This window comes from Triticum dicoccoides, chromosome 6A (genome assembly GCF_002162155.2).
Source record: "Triticum dicoccoides isolate Atlit2015 ecotype Zavitan chromosome 6A, WEW_v2.0, whole genome shotgun sequence".
In the NCBI taxonomy this organism is placed as follows: domain Eukaryota; kingdom Viridiplantae; phylum Streptophyta; class Magnoliopsida; order Poales; family Poaceae; genus Triticum; species Triticum dicoccoides.
In genome coordinates this window covers 330719259-330735248 of record NC_041390.1, presented here as the reverse complement: position 1 = coordinate 330735248, position 15990 = coordinate 330719259, and positions in this window count along the sequence as shown.

Sequence of the window (15990 nt, the reverse complement as noted above, 5' to 3'; positions counted from 1 at the left end):
AAACAAAATCAACATAGCCTCTACGATATTTATGTTCATGGTGCATTATATCCTACTCATGCTTGCATTCGGTGTTGATTAATTTTAATGCATGTTCATGACTGTTGTCGCTCTCTAGCTGGTCGCTTCCCAGTATTTTTCTAGCCTTCACCTGTACTAAGCGGAAATACTGCTTGTGCATCCAACTCCATAAACCCCAAAGTTATTCCATATGAGTCCACCACACCTACATATATACGGTATCTACCTGCCGTTCCAAGTAAATTTGTATGTGCCAAACTCTAAACCTTCAAATAAACATTCTGTTTTGTATGCTCGAATAGCTCATGTATCAACTAGGGTTGTCCATATCTTCCATGTTAGGCGGGTTATTCTCAAGAGGACTGGACTCCGCTCCTCACTCACGAGAAAATGGCTGGTCACCGGGATGCCCAGTCCCATGCTTTATGCAAATCAAATCAAAATAATTGCAAAAAAACTCCCCCTGGGACTCTTGTTAGTTGGAGGCACTCGTCGTTTCGAGCAAGCCATGGATTGATGCTTGTTGGTGGAGGGGGAGTATAAACTTTACCATTCTGTTTGGGAACCGCCAATAATGTGTGTAGCATGGAAGATATAGCCATCTCTTGGTTGTTATGTTGACAATGAAAGTATACCGCTCAAAATATTATTCATCTCTATTTTAAAACCGAGCTCTGGCACCTCTACAAATCCCTGCTTCCCTCTGTGAAGGGCCTATCTATTTACTTTTATGTTGAGTCATCCTCCTCTTATTAAAAAGCACCAGTTGGAGAGCACCTTTGTCATTTGCATTCATTACTATTAGTTTACATTGAGTATGACTTGACTGGATCACTTTTACCATGAATTACAATGTCTAGTCAGTCCTTGATCTTTAAAGGTGCTCTGCATTTATGTTTTGCGGTCTCAGAAAGGGCTAGAGAGATACCATCTTGTTATATCATATTATGATTGTTTTGTGAAAGTGTTGTCATCCAAGATTTATTATTGCTCGCTAGTTGATTATGCCATTGATATGAGTAAACATGAGACCTAAGCATTATTGTGAATATGGTTAGTTTATAATCCTTGCTGAAAACTTGAATGTTGGCTTTACATATTTACAACAACAAGAGCAAACAGAGTTTTTAAAAGTCTTTCTTTATCACTTTCAATTTTTCAACTGAATTGCTTGAGGACAAGTAAAGTTTTAAGCTTGGGGGAGTTGATACGTCTCTGTCGTATCTACTTTTCCAAACACTGTTGCCCTTGTTTTGGACTCTAACTTGCATGATTTGAATGGAACTAACCTGGACTGACGATGTTTTCAGCAGAATTGCCATGGTGTTATTTATGTGCAGAAACAAAAGTTCTTGGAATGACCTGAAGCTTCACAGAGATTATTTTTGGAAATAATAAAAAATACTGGAAAAAGATCAAGACCAAGGGGCCCACACGCTAGCCACGAGGGTGGGGGCGCGCCCCCTACCTTGTGGGCCCCCTGGAGCTCCTCCGACCTCAACTCCAACTCTATATATTCACTTTCGGGGAGAGAAAAATCAAGGAGAATGATTCATCGCGTTTTACGATATGGAGCCGCCGCCAAGCCCTAAAACCTCTCGGGAGGGCTGATCCGGACTCCATTCAGGGCTCCTGAGGGGAATCCGTCGCCGTCGTCATCATCAACAATCCTCCATCACTAATTTCATAATGCTCACCACCGTGCGTGAGTAATTCCATCGTAGGCTTGCTGGATGGTGATGGGTTGGATGAGATTTATCATGTAATCGAGTTAGTTTTGTCAGGGTTTGATCCCAAGTATCCACTATGTTCTAAGATTGATGTTGCTATGACTTTGCTATGTTTAATACTTGTCACTAGGGACCAAGTGCCATGATTTCAGATCTGAACCTATTATGTTTTCATGAATATATGTGAGTTCTTGATCCTATCTTGCAAGTGTATAATCACCTACTATGTGTTATGATCCGGCAACCCCGAAGTGAGAATAATCGGGACCACTCCCGGTGATGTCCGTAGTTTGAGGAGTTCATGTATTCACTATGTGTTAATGCTTTGGTCCGGTACTCTATTAAAAGGAGGCCTTAATATCCCTTAGTTTCCGCTAGGACCCCGCAGCCACGGGAGGGTAGGACAAAAGATGCCATGCAAGTTCTTTTCCATAAGCACATATGACTATATTCGGAATACATGCCTACATTACATTGATGAATTGGAGCTAGTTCTGTGTCACCCTAGGTTATGTCTGTTACATGATGAACCACGTCCGGCATAATTCTCTATCACCGATCCAGTGCCTACGAGCTTTCCATATATTGTTCTTCGCTTATTTACTTTTTTGTTGCTATTGTTACAATCACTACAAAATACCAAAAACATTACTTTTGTTATCATTACCTTTTGCTACCGTTACCACTACTATCATATTACTTTGCTACTAAATACTTTGTTGCAGATATTAGGTTTCCAGGTGTGGTTGAATTGACAACTCAGATGCTAATACTTGAGAATATTATTTGGCTCCCCTTGTGTCGAATCAATAAATTTGGGTTGAATACTCTACCCTCAAAAACTATTGCGATCCCCTATACTTGTGGGTTATCACTCAGTGGCGTGCGTGCATCTGTTTGATTAGACGGGACGAGCGCAAGAAGTCCGCCTTGCAGGCTCGACGAGACGCGTGGGAGCAGTCCGCTTTGCAGGCTCGACGGGAAGCATCCATCCTATCCACCTCGCAGGCTCAATGGGACACGTGCGAGCAGCAAGGCTGCCCATGCTCACCGGGAAGCGAGATCTTTGACCTCCATCCACCAGTCGCCCTCCTCGCTCACAACTTCTCCATTAATGGTGGCCGAGCCACTTTTTAACACGTGGTTAATTAAAGCACCTAGACGGAGGGTGTTTGTTTGTGATCCCATGGCAGCATTTGCTTCGTTCATGTTTTCAACTCATATTCCGGCCTAATTTAATTTGCCACATAAGGCAATGGTTAATACGATGACAATTAAAATGGCAACGGATAATATGATGAAAATTTTACAATGCACGGATAATAATTGTCTTACATATTCCGGATAATTGAAAATGCCACATGCGGCAAAGCCCAGAAGACACGGGGCCAAGAGAAGATGGAAATCGCAGACAACGATCTGGGTCGCTACTGTCTCTACTCGTCGATGGATCACCGGGCGATGACATCCTCCAGCTCCTTCTTCAATTCCTCACGACTTTGCTTGAAAGCAGCACGGATTCCTCCACCTCCTGCTCGCGCTCGATCTGGAACTTCCTCAAGTCACCCGTCAGTTCCTCGACGACCGTTGTCAGCGTCATCCCCGAGGCACTGCTCTATTCATGGAGCATCTTCTATTCGGCGGCCTCCTCCTCCTTCTCGGTGAGTGCCTTGAGGAGCTTTGCATTGTCACCCATGAGTTGCTCAACGAGGCGGGTCGCCTTGTCAACCGAAGCATCACTGATATCAAGCAGCTTCATCAAGCCATCGACTAGCTCCTGCTATTTATGCGGCTAGCAAGAATGTCGTTGTCGCTGGCCAAGGACTTCAGCAACGCTATCTCGTCACGATCGCTGAAGCGGCGAGTGCGCTTGTGAGAGCCCTCATGTGCCCGCTGGGACATCTCTGCTGTGTCTGCCACTTCGTGGCGGGACCTCTCTAGTGCTTCCGCGGCCTTGGTCTTTGCTGCCTGGTTATATGTCCACCCGAAACTCCTCCTACTGGTCATGGCGGAATGACTTGACAGGAAAGACCAGTTTTGTGGGTGATGAGGAGAGGAACTGTGAAGTAATTTTCGAGTGGGTAGTTTTTATAGCCCGGTGCTAAGTGTGAACACATATTAGTTAGATAGGTGTGAACAGATTTGCAATTACTTATTGCATTGTAATCTGCAATATGACGAGAAACAGGGTCAAAATTTCTTGATGGTTCTGGGCCTACAATGCCTGTTTCTGTTGTTCTGGCTCATCGCAAACAGTTCTTTTGGATCAACCGTATGCCACACATCGGAAGCCTGAAACATGGGCACACGTTCTCGGATGTACATGTACGTGTCTGCCCACTATCGCACACGGTCAAGATATCACCATCGTGTCCTATGGATGCGTCATCGCGCCTCCCACGGGTGCTAGAAGGTTGACCACATGGTTGCTCGCTGATGACCCACAAGTATAGGGGATCTATCGTAGTCCTTTCAATAAGTAAGAGTGTCGAACCCAACGAGGAGCAAAAGGAAATGATAAGCGATTTCCACCAAGGTATTCTCTGCAAGTACTAAAATAAGTGGTAACAGATAGTTTTGTGATAGGATAATTTGTAACGAGCAACAAGTAACAAAAGTAAATAAAGTGCAGCAACGTGGCCCAATCCTTTTTGTAGAAAAGGACAAGCCTGAACAAACTCTTATATAGAGAAAAGCGCTCCCGAGGACACATGGGAATATCATCAAGCTAGTTTTCATCACATTCGTATGATTCGCGTTCGGTACTTTGATAATTTGGTATGTGGGTGGACCGGTGTTTGGGTAGTGTCATTACTTGGACAAGCATCCCACTTATGATTAACCTCTATTGCAAGCATCCGCAACTACAACAAAAGTATTAAGGTAAACCTAACCATAGCATGAAACATATGGATCCAAATCAGCCCCTTACGAAGCAACACATAAACTAGGGTTTAAGCTTCTGTCACTCTAGCAACCCATCATCTACTTATTACTTCCCAATGCCTTCCTCTAGGCCCAAATAATGGTTAAGTGTCATGTAGTCGACGTTCACATAACACCACTAGAGGAGAGACAACATACATCTCATCAAAATATCGAACGAATACCAAATTCACATGACTACTAATAGCAAGACTTCTCCCATGTCCTCAGGAACAAACATAACTACTCACAAAGCATAAACATGTTCATAATCAAAGGGGTATTAATATGCATATAGGATCTGAACATATGATCTTCCACCAATTAAACCAACTAGCATCAACTACAAGGAGTAATTAACACTACTAGCAACCTACTAGCACCAATCCCGGACTTGGAGACAAGAATTGGATACAAGAGATGAACTAGGGTTTTGAGAGGAGATGGTACTGATGAAGATGTTGATGGAGATTGCCCTCTCCCGATGAGAGGAGCGTTGGTGATGATGATGGCGATGATTTCCCCCTCCAGGAGGGAAGATTCCCCGGCAGAACAGCTCTGCCGGAGCCCTAGATTGGTTCCGCCAAGGTTCCGCCTCGTGGCGGCGGAGTTTCGTCCGAGAAGATGGCCTCTTATTTTTTTTCCCATCGAAAGACTTCATATAGCAGAAGATGGCCACCGGAGGGCCACCAGGGGGCCCACAAGGTAGGGGGCGCGCCCAGGGGGTAGGGTGCGCTCCCCACCCTCGTGGGCAGGGTGTGCCCCCCTGGTGAATTTCTTTCGCTGAGTATTTTTTATATATTCTGAAAACGTCTTCCGTGAAGTTTCAGGACTTTTGGAGCTGTGCAGAATAGGTCTCTAATATTTGCTCCTTTTCCAACCCAGAATCCCAGCTGCCGGCATTCTCCCTCTTTATGTAAACCTTGTAAAATAAGAGAGAATAGGCATAAGTATTGTGACGTAATGTCTAATAACAGCCTGTAATGCAATAAATATCGATATAAAAGCATGATGCAAAATGGACGTATCAACTCCCCCAAGCTTAGACCTTGCTTGTCTTCAAGCGAAAGCCGAAATCGAAAAATATGTCCACATGTTTAGAGATAGTGGTGTCGATAAAAATAAAATACGGACATGAGGGCATCATGATCATTCTTAGAACATCAACTTATATAATTCTTGTCATATGATTTCTTATGCCAGAGTAATAATTCAATCACAATTTCAAGTATGAATCATAAACTTCATTGAAAACTAACAAACTATAATCTCAGTCATTGGAGCAATTGCAATTTATCATAACATAGGAAAGAGTCAATGTATAAGAGCTTTTCAGCAAGTCCACATATTCAACTATCATATAGTCTTTCACAATTGCTGACTCTCACGCAATACTTATGGGTATGGAGTTTTAATAGGACACAGAGAAAGATAGGGGCTTATAGTTTTGCCTCCCAATGTTTTACCTCAAGGGTAATGTCAACAATAATAGTTCATGAAAACTCACATCTAATTAGCCATATATACCAGGATCTTTCCAACATACTGTGCTTGCCAAAGGATAAAATGTAAAAAGGATGGGTGAAGATCACCATGACTCGTATGCAATGTAGGAGATAAAAGTAAAAGATAGGCCCTTCGCAGGGGGAAGCAGAGGTTGTCATGCTCTTTTATAGTTGGATGCACAAAATCTTAATGTGAAAGAACGTCACTTTATATTGCCACTTGTGATATGGACCTTTATTATGCAGTCTGACTCTTTTATTTCTTCCATATCACACGATCATATAAAGCTTATTTCCTCCACACCAATTAGTCATACATATTTAGAGAGCAATTTTTTATTGCTTGCACCGATGACAACTTACTTGAAGGATCTTACTCAATCCATAGGTAGATATGGTGGACTCTCATGGCAAAACTGGTTTAAGGGTGTTTGGAAGCACAAGTAGTATCTCTACTTGGGGCAAAGAATTTGGCTAGCATGAGGGGGAAAGGCAAGATCAACCATGTTGGATGATCCATGACAATATAATTTATCTCAGATGTAAGGAAACATAACCCATTATGTTGTCTTCCTTGTCCAACGTCAACTCTTTAGCATGTTATATTTTAGTGAGTGCTCACAATCATAAAAGAGTCCAAGATAGTATTTCTATATGTGAAGACCTCTCTTTCTTTATTACTTCCTATTAATTGCAACGATGACCAAAACTATGCTTGTCAACTCTCAACAACTTTTATTCATCATACTTTTTCCATGTGAGCTCATTACTCTCCATAAGATTCACATGATCTCTTTGTTTCTTTTTATTTCTTTCTCTTTGCTTTTATTCCCTTAGGATCATGGCAAAATAATCAAGCCCTTGATTTGACACTAATCTTTATTATATAGCTCATGGACTCGATTACATAGAAGGATCATAAAGCAAATCTCAAAACTAGATCATGCCATAAACTTTATTCTACTAGATCAAGATATTACCAACAGGATCGAGCTAAGAAAAATGGTAAGGATAAAAGTGACTGTGATACGATACCGGGGCACTCACCCAAGCTTGGCAGTTGCCAAGGGGAGTGCCCATACCAGATACTCAATTCTTCTTTGTTGGTGGAGACGGTGGTGATTTTGTTGATGGCGTAGGCTTGTCATCCTTCTTCCAAGGCATAGGCTCACCATCATAGAAGGATGACCGAGTCTCCTAAAACCTCAAATCTGCAGCCAAACTCACCCTCTTGAATCTATATTCATACTCACAGTTTTGATTTTGCAGGTCATAGATCTGGGCTTGGTGTGACGCCCCGAGACCGATGTGCCAAGTGTCCTCCAGTTATTCGCTGTTGTTGTCTTGTCATTGCTTGCATGTCATGCATTTCATATCATGTCATCATGTGCATTTCATTTGCATACATGTTCGTCTCATGCATCCGAGCATTTTCCTCGTTGTCCGTTTTTCAATCCGGCGCTCCTATGTCACCTGGTGTCCCTTTCTACCTCTTTTCGTGTGCGGGTGTTAAACATTCTCAGATTGGACCGAGACTTGTCATGCGGCCTTGGTTTACTACCGGTAGACCGCTTGTCAAGTTTCGTGCCATTTGGACTTCGTTTGATACTCCAACGGTTAACCTAGGGACCGAAAAGGCCTCATGTGTGTTGCAGCCCAACACCTCTCCCAAGTGGCCCAAAACCCACCTAAACCCCCTCCATCGTCTCGGTCTTCGATCACGATTGCGTGGCCAAAAACCACACCTCATTTGGACTCTCCTAGCTCCCTCTACCTATAAATATGTGGCCTCCCTCGAAAAATCCGCGGACAAAACCCTAATCCTCCTCCCCTCTCGCCCGCCGGACATGTCCGTCCCGGACAGACGAAATCGCACCGCCGCCCTCAGCCAATCGCGCGCCGCTACCTCACCACCCTATCTCTCCTCCCGCCGCCGAGCCCGCCAGCCCTGATCTGGCCCACGTGGAGCCGAACCGGGCCCGCGCGCCCCGCCTCCCAGTGCCACCTTGCCTCTGCGCCCGCACGCCACCTGAGGCCACCGTCGCCGCCATGCGCCGGCCGCCGCTCCCTCTCGCCAGCGTCGCCCCGCCGCCTCGACCGCCATGCGCTGCCGACACCGACCTCGCCGGGCGCAAGCTCGCCGCCGCCGTCCGCCGTCGCCACGGCCGCCCTACCACCTCGCCTCCCTGCCTCTTCCTCGTCTTCGGCCGGCGACCCAACTCTGGCGATCTGCTATCGTGTTTCCGGCGAGATCCGGATCTGGATCTGGATCCACCCCGCTTGACTTTTTCCCTCCGAACCCTAATTTTTATGCAATCTTTGTCGCATCATAACTTCATCACCATTGCTCCGATTCGTGCGTGTAGCATATCAAAATGTTCGCCTCGACGAGTACATCATTTCATCTCATTGCATCATTTTCATTTGAGCTCATCTGGATGCCCGAAATGCTGTTGGAAGAGGGCTATGTGATGATTATTTCAGATCTGTTTCTGCAAATGGCCTTTTGTCATTTTTGCCATGATTAATGTGTGCATGCTATGATCCTGAGCTCTACATGTGTTTCGTTATATGCCATGTTATCTTTACAAGGGTGTATGCCATGTATTTTTGTGATCTTTGTGGTGACTATCACAAGCATGCAAAGTAGCTTACTCGATGATGCTGATTTCAGGGACTGAGAATTTCACAGTCATTGCACTGTCCTTATTTTGATGCCATATGTTCATGTTGTTTCCTAGTGATCCGTGCCTCTTTTGAGCATGATCAGTAAGGATGTTTGTTAGATATTGTGGTTCTCTATCCATCCATGTCTTTGTGCAATTATGGAGCACCCTAGATTGAGTCAATCGAGCTCTACTTTTGCTATAAAATGTTCCTGGCAGACTGTTAACATGCTTAGTAATTTTGCCGAGGTTATTGTTGTTGATCCGTGCATGCTATGTTGTTGTTCTTGCCATGTCTAGCTTCTATGCCATGTCTAATTGCTGGGTGTATGCTTAGTGTGTCATGCCATGCTTTGTAGTGAGTGCATCGATCTCGTAAACATGCCTACTCGTTAACTGTTTTGCCATGCTCCAGTTTTTCACAAAGTCTGAATGTGTTTATGTTTTTGCTAAGTTCACATGCTTGCAATTGTATTTTCTGATCCCTTTTGTCTCATGGTCACTAAGGGACTTTTGTTATATGCTTTGCGTAGCTTCATGCCATGCCTTGATTTGCCATGATATGTTCCTATAGCATGTAGTTTTCATGCTCTAAACATTGTTTCATGATGATAAATTCCTGACATGCTGTTTCTGTAACATGTTATCTTTTGCACTTTTTCCATGCTTGTTTGAACATGTTAATGAGTGAATTAGCCGTAGCTCAGTGTTCATCTTTTGTCAAGCATCATGAGTGGATCCCTGCCACCTATTTTGTTGCTATGTTTGAGTGTTGTAGCATGTTGTTCTTGATGCATTTAGGAGGCTACTTGCTGTTTATCGCAGACCAGTGCCATATTTGTTTTGCTTGCCATTTCCAAACCGTGCATCCGATTCCGGTGATCTTTATATCGATTTCGACCGAAATCAACTCCTCTTTGCAGTGGCACTCTTGTATTTCCAAGTTGAGGCTAGGTTCAATATTTCCTTTCCAAATCATGCATATGCATCACATATCGCATCCCGCATATCATGCCATGTTCATGTGTTGGTTGTTTACTATGTTGTGTGTTTCTTTCCGATGTTGCTTCTTTCGGTTGGTTCCGATAACATCGCGTTTGTGAGGACCCGTTCGACTACGTCCGTTTGTCTTCTTCATGGACTCATTCTTCTTCCTTGCGGGATTTCAGGCAAGATGACCATACCCTCGAAATCACTTCTATCTTTGCTTGCTAGTTGCTCGCTCTTTTGCTATGCCTATGCTGCGATACCTAACACTTGCTTATCATGCCTCCCATATTGTTAAGCCAAGCCTCTAACCCACCTTGTCCTAGCAAACCGTTGTTTGGCTATGTTACCGCTTTGCTCAGCCCCTCTTATAGCGTTGTTAGTTGTAGGTGAAGATTGGAGTTTGTTCCTTGTTGGAACATGGATATTTTGTTGGGATATCACAGTATCTCTTATTTAATTAATGCATCTATATACTTGGTAAAGGGTGGAAGGCTCGGCCTTATGCCTGGTGTTTTCTTCCAGTCTTGCCACCCTAGTTTCCATCATATCGGTGTTATGTTCCCGGATTTTGCGTTCCTTACATGGTTGCGTTATAATGGGAACCCCTTGACAGTTTGCTTTGAATAAAACTCCTCCAGCAAGGCCCAACCTTAGTTTTACCATTCGCCACCTAGCCTCTTTTTCCCTTGGGTTAGGCCAGCCCAAGGGTCATCTTTATTTTTAAACCGCCGGGCCAGTGCTTGTCTAAGTGTTGGTCCAACCCAGAGCATTGTGCGGGGCCGTCCCTTGGCAACTTGGGTTACGTTGGCTCCCGTACGCTTAGCTTATCCGGTGTGCCCTGAGAACGAGATATGTGCAGCTCCTATCGGGATTTGTCTGCACAGCAGGTGGTCTTGCTAGACTTGTTTTACCATTGTCGAGGATGTCTTGTAACCGGTATGCCGAGTCTGATCGGATTGTCTTGGGAGAAGGAATATCCGTCGTTGACCGTGAGAGCTTGTGATGGGCTAAGTTGGGACACCCCTGCAGGGATTTGAACTTTTAGAAGTCGTGCCCGCGGTTATGGGCAGATGGGAATTTGTTAATGTCCGGTTATAGAAAACCTGAAGTTTATCTTAATTAAAATACATCAACCGCGTGTGTAACCATGATGGTCTCTTCTCGGCGGAGTCCGGGAAGTGAACACGGTGTTGGAGTTATGCTTGACGTAGGTTGTTCTAGGATCTCTTCTTGATCATAGATTTCTCGAATGTGCTTTTCCTTCTCTTCTCGCTCTCATTTGCGTAAGTTTAGTCACCATATATGCTAGTCGCTTGTTGTAGCTCCACCTCATACCTTACCTTACCCATAAGCTTAAATAGTCTTGATCACGAGGGTGTGAGATTGCTGAGTCCCCGTGACTCGCAGAAACTTCCAGAACCAGTTTGCAGGTGCTGATGATATCAGGCAGGTGACGCAACCAAGCTCAAGGAGGAGCTCGATGAAGATCTTGTCCTTTGTGTTGTTCCATTTCCAGTTGATCAGTAGTGGAGCCCAATTGGGTCAATCGGGGATCTGTGTAGCTCTTGGGGTAGTCTTCTTTTATTTTGGGTTCCGTAGTCGGACCTAGTGTGTATCTGGATGATGTAATGTTTTCGTTCATGTAATTGTGTGAAGTGGCAATCGTAAGCCAACTATGTATCTCTTTCCCTTACGTATTACATGGGTTGTGTGAAGATTACCTCACTTGTGACATTGCTTTCAATGCGGTTATGCCTCTAAGTCGTGCTTCGACACGTGGGAGATATAGCCGCATCGAGGGCGTTACAAGTTGGTAATCAGAGCCTTCCCTGACTTTAGGAGCCCCCTGCTTGATCGAATCACTGGCGTTGTTGAGTCTAGAAAAATGTTTTGAGTCATTTAGGATTATGGAGAGTAGGACTTCTTTTTACTCCTCAGTCCCTTCGTCGCTCTGGTGAGACATCCTACTGTAGAGTTTTGACTCTTCTCTTCTCAAATTTCACTAAAAAAATTTAGGATCACGCGGGTATATTGGAATCGTTCTGATGGTTTTGTGATGAGAACATTGTTCTTGGTGCCTCCTGACATTTAGGGGTTGTGACAGTGTCCCGGGGAGTTGAGCTCCGAGGTATTGTCGTCACAATTTTATCGTTGCAGTTCTGGAATACCTGAGTTTTGCCGACATCGAAAATCTCTTTTATGCAGTTGTTGGTGAGATAACCTCGACGCCACCCAGTACTAGGGCGGGAGTTCGGGAGTATTGCCATAACTCGTATAACGGATGCTTTTCGAAGGTTGAGGTAAATTATTTCCGAAGGTTTCTTGGTTATGTGTTGAAGGATGGATACAGCTGGATGTAGGATTTGCTAGTTTGGGGTGAGATATTATGCTTCCCCTGTACCCCCAACACCTGATTGCATAACCGGTAAATTTCGGGAGTTTATAAGTGGGAATTCAAGTAGCTTTTAGCATATCTTTCCGACAGATGTATGATATGAAATTGGGGTTCGACGTCTAGTGGTCCGCCTATCCACGGTTGTTTTTACAGTGGTCTCGTTGTGTCTTAAAGAGTCCTTGGTTATGCCGACTCGGGTACGCTCCGTATGTCATGTGCACTGCCTTGTACATGATGGTGTTGTACGATCGAGCCCGTGTAGGCCCCATCATGAAAACTTCAGACGAAATCTCTATCACATATTTGTTCCGGCTTATTTTGCAAGCCAATCCTTTGTTTTGTTTTGAGTTGTGGTATTCGAGTTGCTTCAAAGTCAAATGTTGATTCCATACTGCTTTAAACAGTGTTCTCTTACTCCGATGTGAATACCAATCCTTCATCATAATCGAGATTGTCATGTTAATTCTTTTCAACCGGCGTGTTTTCTTTTCAAGTGGATCCGAACATTTCAACATCTGCAAGATCAAGTATCAGTTCTTCTCAACGGTGTTCATTTCTTCCGTCTCCAAGTTTCCTTTGTTTTTCCCACCCTCCCACCCCTTTTCTTCAAGGAATCCGATGTCTTAATCAAGTATCCGTTTTATTCATGTGAAGACTCTTCATTCTTGTCTTTGAATGTTCTTATCCGGTGATTCTCATGAAGATACTAACGGAGCCTCAAGTTCATCATCATTTGCACTTTTGCTTCTCCGGTGGAACCAATTCAAGCTTTGGTGTTGATCATATCCCTTTTCCCTCGTTTCAAATACCTTCTCATGCCGGTGCACCTCTTAAACATTTACTTCTCGCTATTCATTTGTTCAGGAGTACTGAAGATATCTCGAAAGATTCACGCTGCCATTCTCAATCATTCAAGATACCTCGAGGTTGTTATCTCATTCAAGCCATTTAATTCAACCGGTGCATTCTCCTTTTCAAGTAATCATTTCAATGGTGTATGGTGTATCTTTTGAGTTGGCCCTAACCCACCGATCTTTTCCCAGGATCTTACCTGACTCTTCTAATTATACCGGAGCTAACCTCAATTTCATTTCGAAGTGTGACGTAAGTATGTGTTATCATCAGTCAAATGCCTTTCTCCAAGATCTTTCAAATTCTTATCACCATGGCTCAACCTTTCTATCCGTCATCCCGGAGCTTCTCAACAATTTGGTGGTGTTTCTCGTCGTAATTCTCAGATTTTGAAGACCGAAGAAGAATTTTTCCTCCATATCTTGCTCCATTCTCTTCAAGATTCATGGCTCCAGCTTCGTGCCATCTTATCATAATTGTTTTCAGTTGTCAGTATTCTTTCCACCTATCTGGAGCAATTCAGGAGTCTTTTCAGTTTATTTATCTGAAGGCCATCAATTCAGGATCAATTCCAGCTTTCAGCTCTCATTCTCCTAATCTTACCGGTGCATCATTCAGATATCCTCTAATCAGTTCATGATCTCTCTGTTCCCTCGCATCTTGATTTCTCTTAAGTACCTTTGTTCATTTACTAATCGTTACCGATGATTCGTTCCCCTTACTTCATTGTTTTTTTCAATTCTCACGGTGGTTCGTTCAAGAGTTCCTCTTCCTTTGTTTATCATATCAATTTATTCGTTGTTTCAATCCTACCGGTGGTTCGTTGAAGATCTTTCCAAGTTGACGCTATATCTATCTTAATCCTTTCTACGAGAATAAGTAGTTTGCCAAATCCGTTGCTTGTCATCAACTTAAATTGGTGAAGGATACGCATAACATAATTCTTATTCTTGCTTCATCCAAATGATGAATTCGTTCCTCCGGAGTTTGTTCACAATGACTAATTCTCGTTGTCAATTGTTCATCTTCTCTTTTTCCTGGAGTTCCAACCTCTTTCAATTATATCACCACGGAGATTCATCTAAATCGTTACAAGGATTCACCTTGTGCTTTTAACTTCTCTTTCTTTTCGTTTGATCATTCTTTATTACCGGAGTTCTTCATGGAGGCTCTGCATGATGGTTCATAAAGGATTTAACTCCATCTCGAAGCGTTCATCAAGATTCTTTTCAGAGTAGCTCAAGTTTTCTTCATCTTGTATTCCGAAGCGCAATTCTTTCCCTTTTATCTTTGGAGGTGGTATTAGGTTATTCTTGATAATTTGAGTTCATGTTCCATGATTCACATGTTGTTAAGAATGAGATATTTTAAATCCATCAACCTCGTCGTTGGAGTATCTTGGGTTATATTTCACCTAAAGCCTTCCCTAAGGATTGTTGCTATTTATCGTGCTCATAAATGACCCAAGTTCTTCATCTATCCTCCCGGTGAAATAGCTTTCTCGTCTCCTTGTTCATACCAATCCAATTCTTTTTCCCGTGAGTGGCAGGTTGTCACCTCATAATTTGAGATTTATTCCATAAGAACTTATCGAGCTTATCCTTTTCGTTGTTGGTTTTCCAACAACTCCATTCGACCCTTCTTCTAAAGATGCCTTTTCAAGCTCTTTTATGGCAGAAGTTGTCCTTTTCTTCTCCATTCTCTTATTTCAGTTATCCATCATCTATCCTTTCGTTCCGGAGGCAGTGTTTTGTGATTTCATCAAGTATCCTCTCATCTTGTCAAGTTCATGTTCAACTCCTTCCATTTACAGTCAGAGTGCTGCCCAAATAATATCATTCTTGTTCCTTCTCTATCTTGTTTTAACCGGATTGTTGTGTCCCTTTGCTCAAGCTTTTTTCATTTTATCAAGTCTTTCATTCTCTTTTCAACCGAAGTGCTACCCAAATCGGTTCTTTCTTTTCCTCTTTCTTATCGGAGTGCTTTCAACTTCGTTCATCTCCATTGTATTCTTTTCTCGAAATGGATTAACCTTTTCAAGGTTCTTTGGTTTCACTCGTTTGTCAAAGAAGCAACTTAGCTTTACCCCTCCTCTTTCTCTTCCATTTTTTCCTCCGGTGCCATTCTAGATCTCGGGACGAGATCCTCTCGTAGTGGTGGAGTGTTGCGACGCCCCGAGACCGATGTGCCAGGTGTCCTCCAGTTATTTGCTGTTGTTTTCTTGTCATTGCTTGCGTGTCATGCATTTCATATCATGTCATCATGTGCATTTCATTTGCATACATGTTCGTCTCATGCATCTGAGCATTTTCCTCGTTGTCCGTTTTGCAATCCGGCGCTCCTATGTCACCCGGTGTCCCTTTCTACCTCTTTTCGTGTGCGGGTGTTAAAGATTCTCGGATTGGACCGACACTTGTCATGCGGCCTTGGTTTACTACCGGTAGACCGCCTGTCAAGTTTCGTGCCATTTGGACTTCGTTTGATACTCCAACGGTTAACCGAGGGACCGAAAAGGCCTCGTGTGTGTTGCATCCCAACACCTCTCCAAAGTGGCCCAAAACCAACCTAAAACCCCTCCATCGTCTCGGTCATTCGATCATGATCGCGTGGCCTAAAACCGCACCTCATTTGGACTCTCCTAGCTCCCTCTACCTATAAATATGTGGCCTCCCTCGAAAAATCCACGGACGAAACCCTAATCCTCCTCCCCTCTCGCCCGCCGGACATGTCCGTCCCGGACGGACGAAATCGCGCCACCGCCCTCAGCCAACCGCGCGCCACCACCTCACCGCCCTCTCTCTCACTCCTCCCGCCGCCGAGCCCGCCGGCCCAGATCTGGCCCGCACGGAGCCGAACTGGGCCCGCGCGCCCCGCCTATTAGCGCCGCCTCGCCTCTGCGCCCGCGC